Source organism: Lathyrus oleraceus, chromosome 5 (genome assembly GCF_024323335.1).
Source record: "Lathyrus oleraceus cultivar Zhongwan6 chromosome 5, CAAS_Psat_ZW6_1.0, whole genome shotgun sequence".
In the NCBI taxonomy this organism is placed as follows: Eukaryota; Viridiplantae; Streptophyta; class Magnoliopsida; order Fabales; family Fabaceae; genus Lathyrus; species Lathyrus oleraceus.
The window spans coordinates 17,275,914-17,299,877 of record NC_066583.1 but is presented as its reverse complement, the minus strand read 5'-3'; positions in this window follow the sequence as shown (position 1 = coordinate 17,299,877).

The following is a 23,964-nucleotide window of genomic DNA, read 5'->3' as shown; positions in this document are numbered from 1 at the left end:
GTGCAAGATAGGATTGTTTGACTTGCTTCTTGTGCAAGTTAGGATTAGTTTAGACTTGCTTCCTGTGCAAGTAGGGTTTTGCTTGGCTTGCTTCCTGTGCAAGTTAAGTGTGTGTGGCTTGCTCCCTGTGTGAGCCATACTTAGGATAGGTTGGCCCTCGTACCATTTAGCTAGAAACCTTAACTTAGGGATGATCCTGCATGATAACATCTAGGCTCGAGTCGTAGTCTCCCTAGTTGTGTCTCCCTCTGTTATCTGGTTAGGCTAGATCCTTATCCCTGCGTAGGGGAACTACATCGCCCTGATCTTCATACCAGATGAAGTATGTAGGCAGGAGATTGAGCTGATCTCTCCGGGCGCCTTTTCTTTTCTTTTGTGTGTGCTTGACAGTTATAGGCTGAATCCCCGACTCCCTATCAACCTGTTGTGTTGTTGTGTGCTTGGAAGCTGATGTAAGTCCATCGAGTGGCAGTTAGGTTCCAGTGTGCGTGTGTTTGGTTCGGATGCTGATGTAAGCCCAGCTATTGGCATTCAGGCTCCATGTTTGCCTTCTTGAGTGCGTTTTGGTTCGGATGCTGATGTAAGTCCAGTGATTGGCATTCAGGCTCCACGTTTGCCTTTGCCTGTGTTTTGTTTGTGTGCGTGTCAGCCGAGCTACGAATGCTCTGATTCTTCTCTCGTCCGAGAAGATACGTATGCATAGGGTGCGATACCTTAGCGAGCATGTGTCGTTTCCCCAGTCCGAACTACTTCGACTCTGATGTCTATGCCTGATAGACTAAGTAGGCCCAGGATGCGATATCCTGCCGAGTCAGTTTCAGTCAGTTTTCTTGTGTCTCTTTTCAGCCAGTGTGTGTGAGTTTGAGCAGTGTTTTAGCAACCAATTTCCTTTCTATTGTGCGTGGATCCCGTCGAGTACGACGGATGCGTAGGGGTGCTAATACCTTCCCTTCGCATAACCGACTCCCGAACCCATCCTCTTTGGTCGCGAGACCATGTTCTTTCCCAGGTTTACTCTGAGCGTTTCCTTTCCCTCTTTTGGGATAAATAACGCACGGTGGCGGCTCTGTTGTTTCTTTCTTTTCCCGCCGGTTTTTCGCGCGATGCGACAACTGGCGACTCTGCTGGGGACTTATAGAGAAGTTGACCTATGCTGGTCCATCTTCCCTGAGCGAGTCTCTCCTAGCGCTCTCTAGGTTAGAGTTTTGGTTGCTTTGTGCTGTGTTTATTTATTGCATTCATTATTTACTGTTTGCATTCATTGTCTATTGTTTGCATTTATGTTTGCATTAATGTTTGCATTTATTCATCTGTTCACCTGGCTGGTTGTTTGTTTCTCTCTGTGTGGGGGGGGAAGAGTCAGTTGAGGTAAAAGGTCCAATACCCAGACCATGAGTGCAATCTAGGATACCTAGGAATAGAGTGATTCGTGGGAAGCGGGTGGTATGGCGCCACTTAGCGGAACATTGATATCACGAGCAGTTCAGACCCTGGTGGGATGCTGTCGTTACATACTTCGGGTGTGTATATGACAGTATTCTGCGAAAGGTTATTTATGTTGCGTTTCTCTCAAGCTTTACCCTGGCCTAGACTACACCCGTGAGTGGGGAAGGGTTATTCATTATTACAGGTACCGTTGGTGACTCGGTTCTGTTGGTGACTTGGTTCTGTTGGTGACTCTAGTTCAGACAACAGTTTTCAGTTGACCTTAAGTGGGATTTATATTCTGATTTTGACTGAAGCTTCGACCTAGTATCAGAGTTTGCACAACCAGCCAGCCGTGTCTGCATCATGTGCATCATAGCATATTTATTTTTCAAAAGAAACGCATTGAAAAAAAAGAAAATGAAAAAAAATCAAAAAAAAAAAGAAAAAAAACTAATCTCTGCATGCATATCATTTCTCAGGTACATTCCAGAGCTTGTTCACTGATAGAGATGGCAACAGTCCCAGAGTTGAAGCGGAAGACTTGTTCCTACAGCTTTCACCGTGAGCCTTTGACGTCTCTGATTGAGTTGAGTAACCTTATGACCAGTGGTAACCAGAAGGGGTTTGTTGACCAGTATGGAGATATTCTGACACTATTGAAGACGGTAGTAGATCCAGTGCCTCTGCAGACACTACTTCAGTTCTACGATCCAGAGCTCAGATGCTTCACTTTCCAAGATTACCAGTTAGCACCGACTCTCGAGGAGTATTCTATCATGTTGAGTATCCCAGTTCAGCACCAGACTCCCTTCTTAGACGTCCCAAAGGAGGTTGACTTTAGATTGATTGCCAGAGCTCTCCACTTGGATATCAAGGAAGTCAGTGATAGTTGGAAGTCCAGTGGGGATGTTGTAGGATTGCCTTTGAAGTTTCTGTTGAGGGTAGCTAGAGAAGAAGCAGAGAAGGGAAGTTGGGAAGCCTTTCATGCTCAGTTGGCCGTCATGATCTATGGGATCGTCTTGTTTCCGAGTATGCCGAATTTTATTGACTATGCTGCAGTCAGTATTTTCATTGGAGGAAATCCAGTTCCTACTCTATTGGCTGACACTTACTATGCTATTCACAGTAGGCATGGTAAGGGTGGGGCTATCAGGTGTTGTCTCCCACTTTTGCTCAGATGGTTCTTGTCTCTTCTGCCAGTCAGTGGACCTTTTGTGGATGCTCAGAGCACGCATAAATGGACTCAGAGGGTTATGTCTCTTACCTCCTATGATGTCAGGTGGCAATCTTACCGGATGGATGTGCGTAACGTCATTATGAGCTGTGGAGGATTCCGTAATGTGCCACTCATAGGGACTAGGGGTTGCATCAATTACAACCCGGTTCTTTCTCTTCGCCAGTTGGGGTTTGTGATGAAAGGAAGACCACTTGAGGCTGAAGTAGCTGAGAGTGTGTATTTTGAGAAGCAGAGTGACCCTGTTAGATTGGAGCAGATAGGGAGAGCTTGGAAGTCTATTGGTGTGAAGGACGGATCTGTCTTAGGGAAGAAGTTTGCCGTTGCTATGCCTGATTACACCGATTGGGTCAAGAAGAGAGTGGAAACTTTGTTGCTACCCTACGATAGGATGGAGCCGTTGCGAGAGCAACCACCTTTGATCCTTGCTGATAGTGTACCTGCTGAGCACTATAAGCAAGCCCTGATGGAGAATCGTCGTTTGAGAGAGAAGGAGCAAGACACCCATATGGAGCTGTACAAAGCTAAGGCTGATAAGCTGCACTTGGCCCATCAACTCAGGGAAGTGCAAGGAGAAGATGCTAGCAGAGCACGGAGCAAGAAGAGATCATATGAGGAGATGGAGAGTATGTTAGATGCAGAACATAGGGAGCGTTTGAGACTGCAGAGAGCAGAGGCCAGTTATCAGAAGAAGATCAGAGACTTGGAGAAGCAACTCAGAGACAAAGATGCTCAGTTGAAGAAAGAGATGGAGCTGAGACAGAAATCAGAGGGCCACCTTGGAGGAGGAGTCTTGGAGCTCAGAAGACAGCTGAAGGAGAAGATCACTCCTTTACCAGATTGTTCAGAATGCTCACTGTTGATCGACCAGTGCCATTACCTGAAGACCCTCATTCCGGAAGACCGTCTGTCTTAGTTTGTATCTCTGATTGTATTTTGTTGGGAATCACCTCCAGGCTTGTTGGATGGGATTCATTTGCGTGTAGGCCATCTCTTGGATCTTTTTGTTGAGAATCACCTCCAGGCTTGTTGGATGGGATTCTTTTTCTTTGTACGTTGTTTATTCAGATATTCTGTTGACATTGGTTGTATGCCTTTTACCCTTATGTATATATAAGGATGTCAGCATTTCCTTGTATCTGTTTGTTCTCTTGTTGCCGCAGGTTGCCATCTTTTCAGGATGGGTTAGGCTCTTTGAATGCCTGAGAAATGAGCATATCATGTGCATCATACGCATCATTTGCATCATACTCATATCATTTTGCATAGCAGGTGTTCTCGGTCATGACTTCTCACTCTTGGTTCCTGTTCAGGCAGGATAGCTGATCAACGTCCGCACCGCTACTCAACAAGACTGAATCAACAGAGAAGTATGGATCAATTTCAAGCAGAGTTGGCTGAGATGAAGGCTAGCATGGCCCAGTTTATGAATATGATGCAAGGGGTTGCGCAAGGTCAAGAAGAACTTCGAGCTATGGTTCAGAGACAAGAGGCTGCAAATCCACCGGTCAACCATGGTCCGCCAGAGGGAGGCCCAGTCGATGATAACAATATTGCTGCTGCTGTACCCGTCAACAACTATGCTGTAGGTGATGAGTTGGGGGGTATTCGAATCAACGGTCAACCTATTGTTCCAGATGCCGCTAATGCCAGAGTAGTCCGTGCTCCGGCCCGTAATCCTGTTCCGGTCGTTGACAGACAAGAGGATATGTTCTCTCTGCTCAGTGAAGACGAAGACGTTTTGGGAAGGGTTAATGAGAGAGACCGCAAAGTTGAAGCTCTTGCTGAGAAGATCCGTGCAATGGAAAGTCAGAATTCTCTCGGTTTTGATGTTACTAATATGGGGTTGGTAGAAGGTTTGAGAATCCCTCACAAGTTCAAAGCACCGTCATTCGACAAATACAACGGTACTTCTTGCCCTCGCACCCATGTGCAGGCTTATTATCGAAAGATCTCTGCGTATACTGATGATGAAAAGATGTGGATGTATTTTTTCCAAGATAGTCTATCTGGGGCTTCCTTGGACTGGTACATGGAATTGAAGAGAGATTCGATCCGATGCTGGAGAGATCTGGGTGAAGCGTTCCTCAGGCAGTACAAACATAACATGGACATGGCGCCTAGCCGGACTCAGCTGCAGAGTCTATGTCAGAAATCCAATGAAAGCTTCAAGGAGTATGCCCAGAGGTGGCGTGAACTGGCTGCTAGAGTTCAACCCCCTATGCTGGAAAGGGAGTTGACAGATATGTTTATCGGTACTCTTCAAGGTGTGTTTATGGACCGGATGGGGAGCTGCCCGTTCGGTAGTTTTTCTGATGTCGTCATTTGTGGAGAGAGGACTGAGAGTCTAATCAAAGCTGGTAGGATCCACGATGCTGGTTCCTCGTCTTCATTAAAGAAACCCTTCTCTGGGGCACCTCGCCGTAGAGAAGGAGAGACCAATGCTGTACAGCACAGAGGGGGTGTGTACAGAACAAATGCTAACAGAGATCAATATCGTCCAGTAGCTGCAGTGACCATTCCGGCACCTCAACCTCGTCAACAACAACAAAGAGTTCAACAACCGCAACAGCAACAACAACAACAACAACGTCCTTATCAGCCCAGACAGAAATTGCAGGCTGATAGAAGATTTGATCCTCTGCCCATGTCTTACACAGAGTTATTACCCGAACTACTCAAGTTGGGGATGATTGAGTTGCGTACAATGGCTCCGCCTACAGTGCTGCCTCCTGGCTATGATGCTAATGTTAGATGTGACTTTCACTCTGGGGCACCAGGCCACCATACTGAGAAGTGTCGAGCTCTCCAGCACAAGGTTCAAGATTTGATTGATGCCAAGGCCATCAACTTCGCTCCAGTGCCTAATGTCGTAAACAACCCTATGCCTCAGCATGGTGGGCATAGAGTGAACAATATTGAGGGGAAAGAAGCTGAAGATCTGGTTGTTAATGTTGATGATGTTCAGACTTCTCTGTTAGTTGTGAAGGGCCGTCTGCTGAAAGGGGGTGTCTACCCGGGCTGTGATGAAGATTGTTTGGGCTGTGCAGAATCTGAGAATGGTTGCGACCAGTTGAGGACCGGTATCCAGGGTATGATGGATGAAGGTTGTTTGCAATTCAGTAGGGCTGTAAAAGATCGTGGAACAGCGTCAACTATCACCATTTACTTTAAACCGTCTGAAGAACGTGGACAAAGGATTGTCAGTGCACCTGCAGCAAATGGTACCCCAGTTACCATTCCTGTGCCTGTAACCATCAATGTTCCAACTACTATCGTTGCGTCTGAAAGAAGGGCTGTTGAAAATAGTAGAGCCGTGCCGTGGAAGTATGATAATGCTCACCGCAATTACAGAAGGGCTGAAAGTCAGACGAGACCAATGAATCCAACTCCAGTGACAATTGGTGTACCGAATAGAGTTCCTGCAACTGTTGGTCCAGCTGTGGACAATGTGGGGGGTCCAGGAGGTTTTACCAGAAGCGGTCGTCTGTTTGCACCGCAGCCTTTGAGGGACAATAATGCTGAAGCTCTCGCCAAAGCAAAAGGTAAGCAAGCTGTGGTTGAGGAAGAACCTGTTCAGAAGGAGGCACCCAAGGGGTCATTTGAGAAAGACGTGGAGGAGTTTATGAAGATAATCAAGAAGAGTGACTACAAGATTGTAGACCAGTTGAATCAAACTCCGTCCAAGATTTCTATACTTTCACTGTTGATGTGCTCTGAGGCACACCGTAATGCCTTGCTGAAGATGTTGAATCTGGCTTACGTGCCTCATGAGATTTCTGTCAATCAACTGGAGGGCGTAATGGCCAATGTGAGCACCAGGCATGGCGTAGGATTCACCAACCTGGACTTACCGCCTGAAGGGCGAAACCATAACAAAGCCTTGCACATCACCATGGAGTGCAAGGGGGCAGTGTTGTCTCACGTATTGGTAGACACCGGGTCGTCGCTGAATGTGTTGCCTAAGCAGATTCTGAGGAAGATTGATGCGGAAGGGTTTGTGCTTAATCCCAGTGACCTGATCGTTCGTGCTTTCGACGGATCCAAACGTTCTGTGTGTGGAGAAGTTACCTTGCCTGTGAAGATAGGTCCTGAGGTTTTTGATATCATCTTCTATGTTATGGACATCCAGCCCGCCTACAGTTGTTTATTGGGGCGTCCATGGATTCATGCAGCAGGGGCAGTCTCGTCGACTCTCCATCAAAAGCTCAAGTATGTCTGGAACGGTCAGATTGTGACTGTGTGCGGTGAAGAAGAGATTCTGGTGAGTCATCTATCCTCGTTCAAATATGTTGAGGTGGATGGCGAGATCCACGAAACCTTATGCCAGGCATTTGAGACTGTGGCTCTTGAGAAAGTGGCGTACGCTGAACAGAGGAAGCCAGGTGTTTCAATCACTTCTTACAAGCAGGCTAAGGAGGTCGTTGATTCCGGAAAAGCTGAAGGCTGGGGCAAGATGGTGGATTTGCCGGTTAAAGAAGACAAATTTGGTGTTGGTTATGAGCCTCTCCTAGCAGAGCAGAATGGTCAAGCGGGTCCGAGTACTTTTACCAGCGCTGGGCTGATGAATCATGGCGACGTCTCTGCAACCGGTAGTGAAGACTGTGACAGTGACTGTGATCTGGATAACTGGGTTCGCCCGTGTGCACCAGGGGGGTCTATCAGCAACTGGACGGCTGAAGAAGTGGTTCCAGTTACTCTTCTAACAGAAAGCGATCTTATGGCATTCACTATGAACAGTTCTGTTATGGCTCAGTATGATTTCGATAATCCCATCTACCAAGCTGAAGAGGAGAGTGAGGAAGACTGTGAACTCCCTGCAGAATTAGCCAGATTACTGAAGCAGGAGGAAAGGGTCATCCAACCTCATCAGGAGGAGTTGGAAACTATTAATTTGGGTACTGAGGACGATAAAAAGGAAATCAAGATTGGGGCTGCTTTAGAGGACTCTGTCAAGAGGAGGCTGATTGAGATGCTGAGAGAGTATGTGGAGGTATTCGCCTGGTCATACCAAGATATGCCTGGTTTAGATACAGACATTGTGATGCATCGATTACCTCTTAGGGAAGGATGTCCTTCGGTTAAGCAGAAGCTTCGTAGAACGAGTCCTGACATGGCAACTAAGATCAAGGAAGAGGTTCAGAAGCAGTGGGACGCGGGTTTTCTGGCTGTCACCAGTTATCCACCGTGGGTGGCCAACATTGTTCCTGTGCCGAAGAAGGATGGAAAAGTCAGAATGTGTGTCGATTACCGGGATTTGAACAGAGCGAGTCCGAAAGATGATTTCCCATTACCTCACATTGATGTATTGGTTGATAACACGGCTCAATCCTCGGTATTCTCTTTCATGGATGGTTTCTCCGGATATAATCAGATCAAGATGGCGCCAGAGGACATGGAAAAGACGACATTCATCACACCTTGGGGCACGTTCTGCTATAAGGTGATGCCATTTGGGCTGAAGAATGCTGGTGCTACCTATCAGAGGGCAATGACGACTCTGTTTCATGACATGATGCACAAGGAAATTGAAGTGTACGTGGACGATATGATTGCAAAGTCGCAGACAGAAGAGGAGCACCTGGTTAATTTGCAGAAGCTGTTTGACCGGTTGAGAAAGTTCAAGCTGAGGTTGAATCCGAACAAGTGTACATTTGGGGTGAGATCAGGGAAGCTCTTAGGTTTCATTGTCAGTGAGAAAGGGATTGAGGTTGATCCAGCTAAAGTCAAAGCTATTCAAGAGATGCCTGAACCGAAAACGGAGAAGCAAGTCCGTGGGTTTTTGGGGAGGTTGAACTACATTGCAAGGTTCATATCTCACCTAACTGCTACATGTGAACCAATTTTCAAACTACTCAGAAAGAATCAAGCAATCAAGTGGAATGATGACTGTCAGAAAGCTTTTGACAAGATAAAAGAGTATTTACAGAAACCTCCAATCCTTATACCTCCAGTTCCAGGGAGACCTCTGATAATGTACCTGTCAGTGACTGAGAACTCGATGGGGTGTGTATTGGGACAGCATGACGAGTCTGGTCGAAAAGAGCATGCCATATACTACCTTAGCAAAAAGTTTACCGACTGTGAAACAAGATATTCACTGCTCGAGAAAACTTGCTGTGCTTTGGCCTGGGCTGCTCGCCGACTGAGACAGTATATGTTGAACCATACTACCTTATTGATTTCTAAGATGGATCCAGTGAAGTACATCTTTGAGAAACCAGCTCTCACCGGACGTGTTGCCCGTTGGCAGATGATCTTAACAGAGTATGACATACAGTACACGTCACAGAAGGCCATCAAAGGTAGTATTCTGTCAGACTACCTCGCCGAACAGCCGATTGAAGATTATCAGCCTATGATGTTTGAGTTCCCTGATGAAGACATCATGTATCTTAAGATGAAAGATTGCGAAGAGCCTCTTGTCGAGGAAGGACCGGACCCGGATGACAAATGGACACTGATGTTTGATGGGGCTGTGAATATGAACGGTAACGGTGTTGGGGCAGTGTTGATCAATCCCAAAGGTGCTCATATACCTTTCTCTGCCAGATTGACATTCGACGTCACCAACAATGAAGCTGAGTACGAGGCTTGTATCATGGGAATAGAAGAAGCCATTGATCTGAGGATCAAAACACTTGATATATTTGGAGATTCAGCTCTAGTGATCAATCAGGTCAATGGAGATTGGAATACGAACCAGCCGCATTTGATTCCGTATAGAGATTACACCAGAAGAATACTGACGTTCTTCAAGAAAGTGAAGTTGTATCATGTCCCCCGGGATGAGAATCAAATGGCTGATGCCTTGGCTACTTTGTCGTCTATGATCAAAGTTCATTGGTGGAATCATGTGCCGCATATTGAAGTGAATCGACTCGAGAGGCCTGCGTATGTGTTTGCAGCCGAGTTGGGTGTTGCTATTGATGAGAAGCCATGGTATTATGACATCAAGAATTTCCTCAAGACTCAGGAGTATCCTGAAGGTGCGTCGAAGAATGACAAGAAAACCCTGAGGAGGCTAGCTGGAAGCTTCTATTTGAATCAGGATGATGTGCTGTATAAGAGAAACTTTGACATGGTCTTGCTCAGATGCGTGGACAGACCCGAGGCAGACATGTTATTGCAAGAAGTGCACGAGGGTTCGTTTGGTACCCATGCTGGTGGTCATGCAATGTCGAAGAAATTGCTGAGAGCTGGTTATTACTGGATGACTATGGAATCCGATTGTTTCAAGTATGCTCGGAAGTGCCATAAGTGTCAAATCTATGCTGATAAGGTGCATGTACCACCAAGCCCTCTGAATATCATGAATTCGCCTTGGCCGTTTGCCATGTGGGGCATTGATATGATTGGGAAGATTGAGCCTACTGCTTCGAATGGACACCGCTTCATCTTGGTTGCGATTGATTATTTCACCAAGTGGGTGGAAGCAGCTTCCTACGCTAATGTTACCAAACAAGTGGTTACCCGGTTCATCAAGAAAGAAATCATATGTCGTTATGGAGTTCCTGAGAGAATCATCACTGACAATGGTTCGAATCTCAATAACAAGATGATGAAAGAGCTTTGTAAAGATTTCAAGATTGAACATCACAATTCTTCTCCTTACAGACCGAAGATGAATGGTGCTGTAGAAGCGGCAAACAAGAATATCAAGAAGATTGTGCAGAAGATGGTCGTTACGTACAAGGATTGGCATGAGATGCTGCCTTTCGCTTTGCATGGGTACCGTACCTCAGTACGTACGTCGACCGGGGCAACCCCTTACTCCCTTGTGTATGGTATGGAAGCTGTTCTACCTGTTGAAGTGGAGATTCCTTCTCTGAGAGTTTTGTTGGATGTCAAGCTGGACGAAGCTGAGTGGATTCGAACAAGGTTTAACGAGTTGAGCCTTATCGAAGAGAGACGGTTAGCAGCTGTATGCCATGGACAGTTGTATCAGCGAAGGATGAAGCGAGCCTTTGATCAGAAAGTGCGTCCTCGAAGCTATCAAGTCGGTGATCTAGTTTTGAAAAGGATTCTCCCTCCCGGTACAGATAACAGGGGCAAGTGGACTCCTAATTATGAAGGTCCGTATGTTGTGAAGAAGGTCTTCTCCGGTGGAGCCTTGATGCTTACAACTATGGATGGTGAAGATTTTCCGTCTCCTGTCAACTCCGATGTAGTCAAAAAAATACTTCGCATAAATCGACCCGCTGGACAAAAAGAATAAAAGAGTCCAGGCAAAAAAAGGGCATCCCGACGAACCAAAAAACAGAAAGAAAAGGTTCGGGCAAAAATTAGGGATAAAATAAAAAAATTGTACACCCGGTAAGTCGAAAACCCGCAAGGGCGGCTTAGGCAAAAATGGGTAGCCCGGTGGATTGAAAACCCGAAAGGGCGATCCAGGCAAAAATTAGGGATTAAAGCGAAGACTACAGTCTGAGTTGTCTGTACTTCATCGAGCTTTGTCGTCTGCCATCTCGAAAGATGTGATCTGTCCAGTCATTCTTCTCAGAAAGCAAGGAGTTGGGAGGAAAACTGATGATCTGTGAGTTATAACAGAATTGGGAAATAGTGGATGCCGTGTCCACGTTGCCATTAGGATAGGATTTTCCTTTTGTACGCAATTACCTCTTTCTAGGAATTGCTTCCCGATGTATTTGCCTCTTCAGGCACATTTTCAATCAATAAAAGTCTTTATTCAGATAAATGGCTCTCTTGTTTTTATTTTTACTGTTTTGTTTGCAAAAATGTCCGAATTTTTGATAAGCATTGCATATAAGAACATGAAGGCTACACAATAGCTTGCAGGATGACAAAACATTTGAAAATCATTTTGAATGTTGAGGACACTTGAGCGTATTTTGTCCATGTGTCCCCTGAGGGCATTTTGTTGTGCTGTTTTTTTCAGGTTGGCATCTGTGAGGACGTTTCCTCAGCAGATTTTTTCCCCAAGCAAGTTTGGAAGCTATTAGAGCTATGTTCCCCTGCGAAGACATCTGTGGATAGTGCCTTCTATTCCCCAACAGATCTAAGGATTACCTATCCTCAACAGGCCTGTATTTTCCATTTCATCCCCGAGTGAGGCAGGTTCATTGAATTTATCTCTAGCATTTATCCCATCTGTGGACTGAAGGATATCCCCCAGCGGAGTTTACCTTTTCCCAGTAGCAGTACTGTTCTCCAACATGAGTGTAAAGTCGCTTTATCATTCCTCAAGCAGAGTTCCCTGCAGAGTATTTCCCCAAGAGGAGTCTCCCCACAGAGTCAGAGTATCTGATCATTTCGGCTCCCTAGCCAGGGTTCATTTGCATTTTGCATGTAGTGATCATTGCATCCTCAAAAATTGCGTAGCATTCCCATTCAATATGGAGCATTACGCCATAGAAAATTCAAACATATGCATTCATGTGTTAACTTCACCAGACCGTATCCCCGGCAGAGGCGGATCATTTCATTCAACATCAGCACAGCAAGACTGCTACAGTTGCTCTTGACAGCACTCAGAATTATTTATTCCCCACAGAGGTTTATTTCCTCACCCGATGGTGACAGAAAGTTTGTTTCTCCTCAGTGAGACCCCCAGCAAGTGATCAGCCTTGCTTCAACACATCCCAGATTTTGTTCTTTGTGATACCAGTAAGTGTCATGTCAACACCCGCGTGTGTCTTCTCTTTTTTGATGTCGGTAAACATCATCTTTCGATGTCGGTAAACATCAAGTATTCACCCAGTCATCAGTAAATGTCTGGTCATTTTTTGTGTCGGTAAACACCATTGTTTCGGTGTCTGTAAACATCGAGTCTCACTCCAGTCATCGGTAAATGTCTGGTCATTCTTTTGATGTCGGTAAACATCATCTTTCGATGTCTGTAAACATCGAGTCTCCACCCAGTCATCGGTAAATGTCTGGTCATTTTTATGGTGTCGGTAAACGCCATTGCTTCGGTGTCGGTAAACATCGAGTCTTTCTTTCAGTCATCGGTAAATGTCTGATAATCCCCAACTAGAAATCCCCAGTAGAGTCATCTGTAAATGTCCCATCTGGTTTCCAGTTGCGAATATTTGTATCTCCCCAATAAATTTCTCATTCCCAGTCATCGGTAAATGTCTGGTCGTTTCTTTGGATGTCGGTAAACATCATCTTTCGACGTCGGTAAACATCGTGTCCCATCCCAGTCATCGGTAAATGTCTGGTCATTCTTTTGATGTCGGTAAACATCATCTTTCGATGTCGGTAAACATCGTGTCCCATCCCAGTCATCGGTAAATGTCTGGTCATTCTTTTGATGTCGGTAAACATCATCTTTCGATGTCGGTAAACGCCGAGTCTCATCCCAGTCATCGGTAAATGTCTGGTCGTGAAATCAAGATCCCCAGAAGTCGTCGGTAAACGTCTTGTCTGGTATCACCACAAAGAGTTTATTCCTCCCCAAGTGGAGATGCCATCGGTAAATGGCCCAGTTTTCTTCGATATCAGTAAATATCGAATTCCCAGTTGCAGCAGCCATCGGTAAATGGTCTTGCTAAGTTGACGTCGGTAAATGTCCAGTTTCTTTGAAGCCACCATCGGTAAATGGTCTTGCTTCCTTTCTACATCAAATTTGTTTCCCAGCAGCCATCGGTAAATGGTCATGCTGAAGTTGATATCGGTAAATATCAAAGTTTCCAATTTTAACCATCGGTAAATGGTTTTGTTTTTCAGAAGTTTGTTTTCCCAGCCGCCATCGGTAAATGGTCTTGCTGAAGTTGATATCGGTAAATATCAAGCTTCCAGTTCCTCAACCATCGGTAAATGGTTTTGCTTTTCTGAAGCTGTCATGCAGTTTGTCATCGGTAAATGACGTGGTTCTTTTGTATTATATCCAGTCTGTGCAAATTCTACGGTTCTTTGGTATTCAATCCCTGTTTACCCTGAAAGTCTGACAGCCATCGCTATCATCCATTCGGGTTCCCAGCTGATTGAATAGGGGCAGCTGTAGCACCTCAAATTTGCACCTATCATTATACATACATTTTCATATTAGGTCATAGCATGTCATGATCCATTGCATAGCATTTGCATTGTTCCTCAGTTGCCTCAAGTGCAAGCAGTCAAGAATTAGGTCAAACTAATCTCCTGATCAGTCAACCAAGCAAGCAAAGGAATTTCTCATTGAATCAAGGCCTTGGGGTTTGTCCAACAAGTTCACATGGTTTGGAGGTCTATTTGAAGTGTTCATGTCAAGGGTTAAGGGCTCAGAGGTCAGCAGTTCATGCCCAGACAGTCAAAAACCCTAGAAAAGTCAACTGTCAGTCAAAGCAGTGGATGGTGGTCATTCTTGTGGAATTTGGGCACCATGGTCAACAATCAAGAGTTCATACAACTTGGGACATCATTTGAAGTCAAATTCTCAAGGAATTAGGGTTTGGAATTCATCAGTCAATGCATAATCAGACAAAAACCCTAATAGTCAACTGTTGGTCAACTGTCCATTTAATCAGAGATTTGATGATTGGAATTGGTTTGTGGGAGTTCATTCATGTCCAAATAGTCATCATATATCATGCCAAACACCATCATGGAAGAATTTGAAGCCAGATCATGAATTTCCCAAAACGGAAACTGGGCCTGTAACTGAAACTTACCAAAAATGGAAAGTTTTGATCCTCAAACTTACATTTTGATACAAGCCTCAAATGAATTTTTGCCCAACATGAAAGTTGAAGATCTTGTTCTCCCATTTCCAAAAAGTCCTAGAACTCTCAATTCCCATGTGTGGTTGGCAAGTTATGATCGAATCGATTTCAGAAAATCTTGAACTTCAAAGGGCCATATCTCCCAAACCGTTTGGCCAAATTTGGTGGGGTTTTTTCCTACAAACCACATTTTTCATCCTCTTTCCAAAAATATAAATTTCATGACCCAAAACTTCACCAATCAAAATGTCATTTTTTGGACCTTTTTCATTTAAATTCAAAGTTTGACCAAGAGTTGACTTTTTGACTCAAACATTTTTTCAGCATTTGGCCAATTGGGAAAGCTCATAAATGTCATTTTAAGTGTGTTTGCAAAGCCAAATTATGCAGAACATGTGAATCTTGTTTGTTTGCTTGAAATACAAGAAAAGTACCATTGCACCATACTTGTCCATGCCTTGCCTTGTACCTCAAGAGGACAGCAATTATGCAGCATTTTTTGATCATTCTTCTGTCACTTTTGAGGCCTTGTAGTGCAGCCATACTCCAATAGTACATATGGCCATTTTTGTTTACTTGAATTTTGGAAAATGAGTACAAAGCAACCATTGATCCATGTTTCCACACCTTAATTTGTACTATCCAACAGCAGGGCATGGCATGATTTTCTGTCACTAATAGCAGCATTGGAAGCAAGGAGCAAATCACATTGCAGAACTAGCAACCAAAACAGCAGAAAACATATAGCAGCAGCACAGTAGAGAAAAAACCATTGGAGCTTCATTCATTCAAATTCACTTTCTTGCATTTTCAAATTTGAGGCCATAACCAAAAGAGACCAAACACTTCTCACTGATTTTTTTTAAACCTCCTCCTTATTATGCTTGGATTTGATCATTTGATGTCAAACCAAAACACACAAAATGAACTAAACTAGTTTGGCCAAATACCATTTCTTCTCATCATTTCCTGTCACAATACTGCAGCAGTAAAGGACACACATAGGACAGTAGAAAACCTGCTGCAGCAGCCCAAAACCATACCTTGCTGTGCAGTTCAAAGGACCAATACCATGCCATGTACTATGCAGCAGTTGAGGCCATTCTTTTTGTCATGACAGCAATTAGCAGCAATTGGCATCAGAAAAAAGCCACTTGGCCAAGGCAAAGAAAAAGGCATGCTGATTGAAACAAGAAACACTTGGCAATAAAAGAACAAAAACTGACATTGGGCATCTGATTTTTCTGCTATCCAAAACCATTAGCAAAAAAAAACATTTTTTCACTCATTCTAAAAAAGATCTCATCCTTGCCTTGCTTCATGACACGACTGCCTTACCATGTGCTGCAAGGAGATGAAACCTAGCAGACCAACAAAAGGTCAACTGATGCAAAAACAGGTTTGCTTGGCATCTGGCAAGATAGCAAGTGCTGTTTAAAAGTCACAATAGCAGTTTCTAACAGCAGAATTGAAAGAGAAAAACTGTCAAAATTCATGACCACAACAAGCAACATAGCACTGCAGCAGATTTTTTTGATTCACCTCACCTTGCTTGTGTATTTTCTGCCAAAACCTCATCCATTCCAAACCCCTGCACCTACTCCCTCATTTTTTGGCCTTGGCATATCACTCTTTCTGTCCAAAACAAGTGGACCCAAAAAACCTAACTTGCTGGTATTGCATTCCTATTTCTTCCTGTCCAACTCAGAACATTGCCTTGCCAACCATGACAGTTTGGTTCACCTCTATTTTGCATCACTTCTAAACTTTGCCAACATAACTAAACCTAACCTGCCTTGCATTTTCAAAAAAGCTGTCCAAGCACAAGTGGACCAAACATCATCAAACCAACATGACCTAACCTCATTCATACAGGCTCATCCCACTTGCATTAACCAACAAAATCTAACCAATTTCCTGCAATCTCTAAAACCACTTAACTGCGTTTTGGCCATTTCTTCACAAACCTGTCCCAAAAGCTCAATGAGCAAAAAGCTTGGCCATGCCTAGTTTCATATCCCATTTGCATTTACCAAAACCACCAACCAAACCAGAAAATCTCATTGATACACATACATATCCTTGGCCTTTTCTTCCAAAAAACTGCTAACAAACCAATAGAACAAACTCACCACTGCAAAAATTCATTTTCTACTCCAAAATCCAAATTTTCAAAAATTATATTTTCCCCAAGTCCCTTGCAAACCATCCATTCAAACACCTTCCATATAACAAGTAGAAGCTATTGTAGGCAGAAAATCCCATCTGTAATCATTAAATCATCATATCCAAATTTCAAGTCTTCACACTTGCAACTTGAATTGGCTAGAACAGTTGAGGAGGTTTCAAGGCAAACTCTCAAAGGCATTACATTCCTGGAGCATCAAAGGAGCTAAAGGGATCGTCTAGCATCATTAAAAGCACCTCTAACATCACATTCAACATTGCCCTGTTCAGGTTAGCAACTTGCTTTCGAATTGCTTGATAGAATGGTTTTCATGACTTGATGTGTGAATGAGAAATGCTGTATTCAACCCCCTGAACATGATTGAATGCTTACTTTTATCCAATTTTGCTTATATGTGATTTTGAGTTTTGCTGCTAGGGAGTTAGGGTTTCGGTGTTCACCACGAGGTATCTTTGTGCACAATGCACCATTTTGAAATTCATGACCATGGTTGTTTTGAGCACATGAAATAGATGAACATTGGTTTTTATTTCATTTGATTTCGTTCACTATAGAGGAAGATATATGTTTCTAAAGTTTGAAAAATATAGTTGTTTGTGGAGATGGAGGTGATGCCAGGGCGCGCGCGTTTCAGTTTTTGAATTATTTGTTTTGTTTGTCTTGACTTGGAAGCAGGCTTATGTCACCAAGTGACTCACAGCCCAGTGGTGGGCGCGCTGAGTTGCATTGCCAAGGGGAGGGGTTCGAATCCCATCTCCCCATTTGTGTTTTTCTTTTGAGAAAAAGGTTTTTTTTAAGGTTTTCTTTTAGAACTTCCATTTTTGATTTTCATCTTTTGATTTTATTTTATTTAACATAGAATAAATATGTGAGCATGAAAATACCAAAAACATGAATGTTTGACTTTGTTGACTTTTTAGACCATTTCGTGAATCTATCCCGATTTTATGAGTTCTATTGATTAAATCCCATTGTGGTGTGTTTCATGTGGTTATTTTGACCTTTCAGACCTGGGATTTTTGTGTGAAATCAATTTAGGGTAGGAACATGCCCCCTTAAACACTTAGGATATTTTTTCACACAGTGTTCGTTTTAATTCTGACAAAGTCCCGATTAAATGTTGTTGACCTCCTAAACTGGTCCAAATGGGATGAAATTTGACATGCTTACCATGCTATGTGTTAGGTTTGATCATGATTTATTTGGTGATTTTTGAAAAATGTTTAGATTGGTTTTGAATCAAGTCTTTCTGTTGACTTCTATGAGCTTCTGTTTGCCATGCTTTGACCTAAATGGTTCATGAAATGATGATAAGTGATTGATATGAGTATGAACCCAATTGGTTTTGTTTCCTAATTATTTGAACATGATTTTGGATACTTAACCCTTGCTGTTTTGACTTTCTCATTCACTTTTGACCCTAGGCTTGCCCTGGTGGTCCTGTTACTCACCTTTGAGTTTGTGATTTCAGGTTGACCATCAAATGGCCATTGAGACCAATTCTTTTGATTGAGCTTGCTCAAATATCATTGCCTAACCTCTTTGTTTTGTAGGTGGCTTGGCTCACATGCCATAAGCCTTGTGCCTTGCACATCCTTGTGCCCCCTAATTGACTGTTGGTGTCTGTTTCTGTTTATTTTGTTTGAAATTGCATACTAACATCTGCTTGACTGTTTCAGGTGCTTTAGTTGCTTAGTTCCTTGTGACCTTTTTGCTTTGCTTTGCTTGTATAAGCAATTTGCATTGAGGTATGTCTCTTTTACTTCATGTAGTCTGGAAGACCTGGCCTGTTACTTGGCCAGGCAACTGTCTGAAGCCCTCCTTAAGAGGCAATGTTTGTGGATGTTTAACTTTGTCCTTGCATAGAGTCAAAGTCCTCCTAAGTGAAGAGGCAATTGGTGGAAGGTAGGGATACGCAATCTATCCCCCACTATTCAGTGTGTCATTTGTTTTGCTCACACCACTGTGTTGATGCATTACAGATACAAACCCAAGATCTTGTGCAATTGCACAGTTGAGTCAGTTTTAAATGTGTAGAAGGGTTCCCACTTTCTGAACCCACACATTCTTGTCTTGAGCTCTCCCAGGCCAGGGACAAGAGCTGTGAGGTCTCATCCTCACTTCATCCTTTCATCTGCTTCACCTTAGCCCCTCAATGGCAAGGTTAAGAGCAACACTCACCCCATTCCAGAGGTTTGTTTGTTGAGGTTGATATGACCCCTTGACTAAAACCTAACCCTTGTTTGAGCCTCTTGCTTGTGTATAGTGTGTGCTATCTGTGCTTGTAGGATTGTTTGACTTGCTTCCTGTGCAAGATAGGATTGTTTGACTTGCTTCTTGTGCAAGTTAGGATTAGTTTAGACTTGCTTCCTGTGCAAGTAGGGTTTTGCTTGGCTTGCTTCCTGTGCAAGTTAAGTGTGTGTGGCTTGCTCCCTGTGTGAGCCATACTTAGGATAGGTTGGCCCTCGTACCATTTAGCTAGAAACCTTAACTTAGGGATGATCCTGCATGATAACATCTAGGCTCGAGTCGTAGTCTCCCTAGTTGTGTCTCCCTCTGTTATCTGGTTAGGCTAGATCCTTATCCCTGCGTAGGGGAACTACATCGCCCTGATCTTCATACCAGATGAAGTATGTAGGCAGGAGATTGAGCTGATCTCTCCGGGCGCCTTTTCTTTTCTTTTGTGTGTGCTTGACAGTTATAGGCTGAATCCCCGACTCCCTATCAACCTGTTGTGTTGTTGTGTGCTTGGAAGCTGATGTAAGTCCATCGAGTGGCAGTTAGGTTCCAGTGTGCGTGTGTTTGGTTCGGATGCTGATGTAAGCCCAGCTATTGGCATTCAGGCTCCATGTTTGCCTTCTTGAGTGCGTTTTGGTTCGGATGCTGATGTAAGTCCAGTGATTGGCATTCAGGCTCCACGTTTGCCTTTGCCTGTGTTTTGTTTGTGTGCGTGTCAGCCGAGCTACGAATGCTCTGATTCTTCTCTCGTCCGAGAAGATACGTATGCATAGGGTGCGATACCTTAGCGAGCATGTGTCGTTTCCCCAGTCCGAACTACTTCGACTCTGATGTCTATGCCTGATAGACTAAGTAGGCCCAGGATGCGATATCCTGCCGAGTCAGTTTCAGTCAGTTTTCTTGTGTCTCTTTTCAGCCAGTGTGTGTGAGTTTGAGCAGTGTTTTAGCAACCAATTTCCTTTCTATTGTGCGTGGATCCCGTCGAGTACGACGGATGCGTAGGGGTGCTAATACCTTCCCTTCGCATAACCGACTCCCGAACCCATCCTCTTTGGTCGCGAGACCATGTTCTTTCCCAGGTTTACTCTGAGCGTTTCCTTTCCCTCTTTTGGGATAAATAACGCACGGTGGCGGCTCTGTTGTTTCTTTCTTTTCCCGCCGGTTTTTCGCGCGATGCGACAATATGTTTAGAAGCAAGAGTTGGGAATAATCCATATGATGGATTGGAATAAGGAGTTATTCACCCAATTGAAATTTTCGAGAGTTGTATGAGATACAATTGGAAGGAGTTCCTACCTAAATAACCTAGTTTTGTGTAATCTTCCTACGCGGACTTAGAACGAAGTGAAATATGGATCTCGACCCACTAGAAAATCTTCCAACGGGATTTTCCGAATCAAATGATGAGGGTCATTTATTTTGAGTAAAATAGTGGGAGCATATTTAATTAAAGGCCTAATTGAATATGTCAATGATACTTATATTTTCATTAATCCTTATGTAGATTACCTGACTGCAAACACCTCTAACAACATCCTGCGATCAATCCTTGATAAGGAAAAATTGTCTGGGACAAATTTTCTGGATTGGCACCAAAACCTGAGGATTGTCCTCAAACATGATAAAAAGCTGTATGTCTTGGAGACACCTGTTCCTGAAGAGGAACCTCCTAGTTCTGCACCTAAGGCAGAAAGAGATGCTTATAAGAAGCATGTCGATGATGCCAATGAAACTGCTTGTCTCATGCTAGCTACCATGAACTCAGAATTGCAAAAGCAACATGAGAACATGTCAGCGTTCGATATGATCGAACACCTGAAGTTGCTCTATCAAGAGCAAGCAAGGCATGAGAGGTTTGAAGTTTCAAAAGCCCTTTTTCAAAGCAAGTTAGCTGAGGGAGCCCCTGTAGGTCCCCATGTACTCAAGATGATTGGGTATGTGGAAAACCTTGAGAGATTGGGTTTTCCCTTCGAAAAGGAACTTGCAACTGATTTGATCTTGCAATCGTTGCCAGATAATTTCAGTCAATTTGTCCTAAATTTCAATATGATTGATATGGACAAATCTTTTCCTGAACTGCTCGCCATGTTAAGAACTGCCGAGCAGAATCTGAAGTCAAAAGGGAAGTCCATTCTGATGATTGGAAATGGAAAGAGACAGAACAAAAGGCCCACTAAGCAGAGTGATAAGGGGAAGGGCAAGAAAGTTGCCAATCCCAGACCCACTACTGCTTTGAAGCCTAGTGGAGGCATAGAAAAAGAAGGCACCTGCTTCCATTGCGGTAAGACCGGACACTGGAAGAGGAACTGCCCAAAGTACCTGGAAGATAAGAAGAATGGAGTAGAGACTTCAACTTCAGGTATTTTTGTTATTAACTTATCTACTTCTGCATCATGGGTATTAGATATTGGATGCAGTTCTCACATTTGTACAAATGTGCAGGAACTAAAAAGGAGTAGAGATTTGGCAAAAGGTGAAGTCGACCTACGAGTTGGCTATGGAGCAAAGGTTGCTGCTTTAACCGTAGGAACTTTTGTGTTGACTTTACCTAGTGGTTTAATAATTCAGTTAGAGAACTGTTATTATGTATCTGCAATTAGCAGGAATATTAATTCCATTGCTTGTTCGGACAAGTTTGGTTTTTCATTTATAATAAAGAACAATTGTTGCTCAATTTATTTAAATGATATATTCTATGCTACTGCACAAATGAACAATGGACTATATGTCCTTGATCTTGAAATGCCTATTAATAACATTAATACAAAAGGGTGAAACCTAACGAGTTAAAACCAACTAAGTAAGAATATTAAAACTCTTCGATCAGATCGAAGTGATGAGTATTTAATCCTAGAGTTTGATGACCATCTGAAAGAGTGTGGGATCCTATCCCAACTTACTCCTCCTGGAACATCCCAATGGAAGGGTGCATCTGAGAGAAGAAATTGAACCCTGTTGGACATGGTCCGATCCATGATGAGTCACACCAATCTTCCAAACTCCTTTTGAGGACATACACCATTGACATCAGCTTACACACTTAACCGTGTTCCATCCAAAAGGTTGAGAAGACACCATATGAGATATGGAGTGGTAAGAGACCACATATGTCTTACATGAAGATTTGGGGTTGCGAAGTTTATGTGAAACGACAAATTTCAACTAAGCTTAAGCCCAAATCTGACCAATGCTTATTTGTGGGGGTATCCTAAAGAAACAAGAGGATATTACTTCTACAATCCTTCGGAGGGAAAAGTGTTTGTCGCTCGAACTGGAGTTTTCCTAGAAAAGGATTTTAATTCCAAAGGAACCAGTGGGAGGAAAGTAGAGCTTGAAGAAATTCAAGAATCACAAAGCATCGATACACCTATGGAGGAATTAGAGCAGGAAACACAAGTAGTTGTGTAAGAGCAACCTGCTCAAGTAGAACAAGACCAGCGTAGGTCAGGCAGGGTACGTCACCTACCTGAGATATATGGATATCTGATCAAGGTGATGTATTACTCATGGATCAAGATGAGCCTGTGACCTACTCATGGAATCTTCGCCTTGATGAAACAGTAAAACTGTATGGATTCATCAAGAACGAAGATGAGCCTTGTGTCTACAAGAAGGTTAGTGGGAGCATGATCGTATTCCTGGTATTATATGTAGATGACATATTACTCATTGGAATCGATATCTCTACCCTGCAACAAGTAAAGTCTTTGTTGGGGAAATGCTTTTCTATGAAGGACCTAGGTGAAGCAGCCTATATATTAGGAATCAGACTCTATAGAGATAGATCACAAAAGTGCTTGGCCTAAGTCAGAGTACATACATAGACAAAGTGCTGAGACGCTTTAATATGAATGATTCCAATCTGGTTATGTGTTTTTCTTAAATGGTGGCACTGTGAGCTTGAAAAGTTCATCGCAAGATGCAGTTGCTGATTCTACAACTGAGGCCAAGTATATTGCTGCCTTAAAGTGCAGCAAAGGAAGCTGTTTGGATCAATAAACTTGGCATAGTCCCTAGCATTGTGGATCCCATTGATCTCTATTATGATAACAATGGTGTTATCGCACAAGCTAAGGAGCCTAGATCTCACCAACGATCCAAACACATACTTAGACGTTGTGTGAAAATATGTAAAGTACCTACACTTGACAATATAGCTGACCCACTGACAAAGCCTCTTGCGCAACAGAAGCATGATGGCCATACTAGATCAATGGGCATACGGGGTATGTCTGATTGGCTCTAGTGCTAGTGGGAGATTGTTGGTGTAAGCCCTAGAGGCCAATACTTTTGGTACTTGTATCGAATTATTTATTAATAATAAAAGGCATTTTCTTTATTATGATTGATTAATAAAGTCCCTGGAATAGATAGTCCGTTTAATGTATTAAGTGTGACTTAATCATGAGAACACATTAAACATAAGGACACTATTCTTAAAGTATCCGTAGTCGAGCTTTAGTGTGAAGTGGGATAACATTAAAGCATTAAGACTATTATGTTTGTAGACTGATGATCACATCTCATGGATCATGTATAAAGAGTTATCAAGTCTTAAACATAAGTATGAATATTAGGAGTAATATTTATACCGGATTGACCCGCTATGAGAATACTATATAGAAAGTTATGCAAAGTGTCATAAGTTATTCTCATGGTGATAATAGTGTATACCACTTTTCGACCTGAAACCACTATGGATCCTAGATGTAGAGTCGAGTGCTTTATTGCTGATCCAACGTTGTCCGTAACTGAATAACCATAAAGACAGTTGATGGGTACTCCACGAAGCATGCTGAGGGACATGAGTGTCCTAGATGGAATTTGCCAATCCTGCGTAACAGGATAAATGTCTATGGGCCCAATATTGAACTGGACAAGGGTGACACGGTTTATACCTTGTGTTCAATATAGACATAAGGGCAAAGGGGTAATTATACACATAATTATTATCACAGGAGGTTTTGTCAGATCACATGACATTTTCGTGACTTGGGTAGCAGTGATGTGTTGCTAGATACCGCTCACTGTTTATTATGTTAAATGCGTGATTTAATATAATTGCCAACGTCGCGAAAACCTATAGGGTCACACACAAAGGACGGATTGATGAGAGATAGAATAATTAAGGAACATCATAAGGTACGGTGTACTTAAGTAGAATACGAAATATGGTAAGGTACCAAATACTTAAGTAATTTGGCATTTTA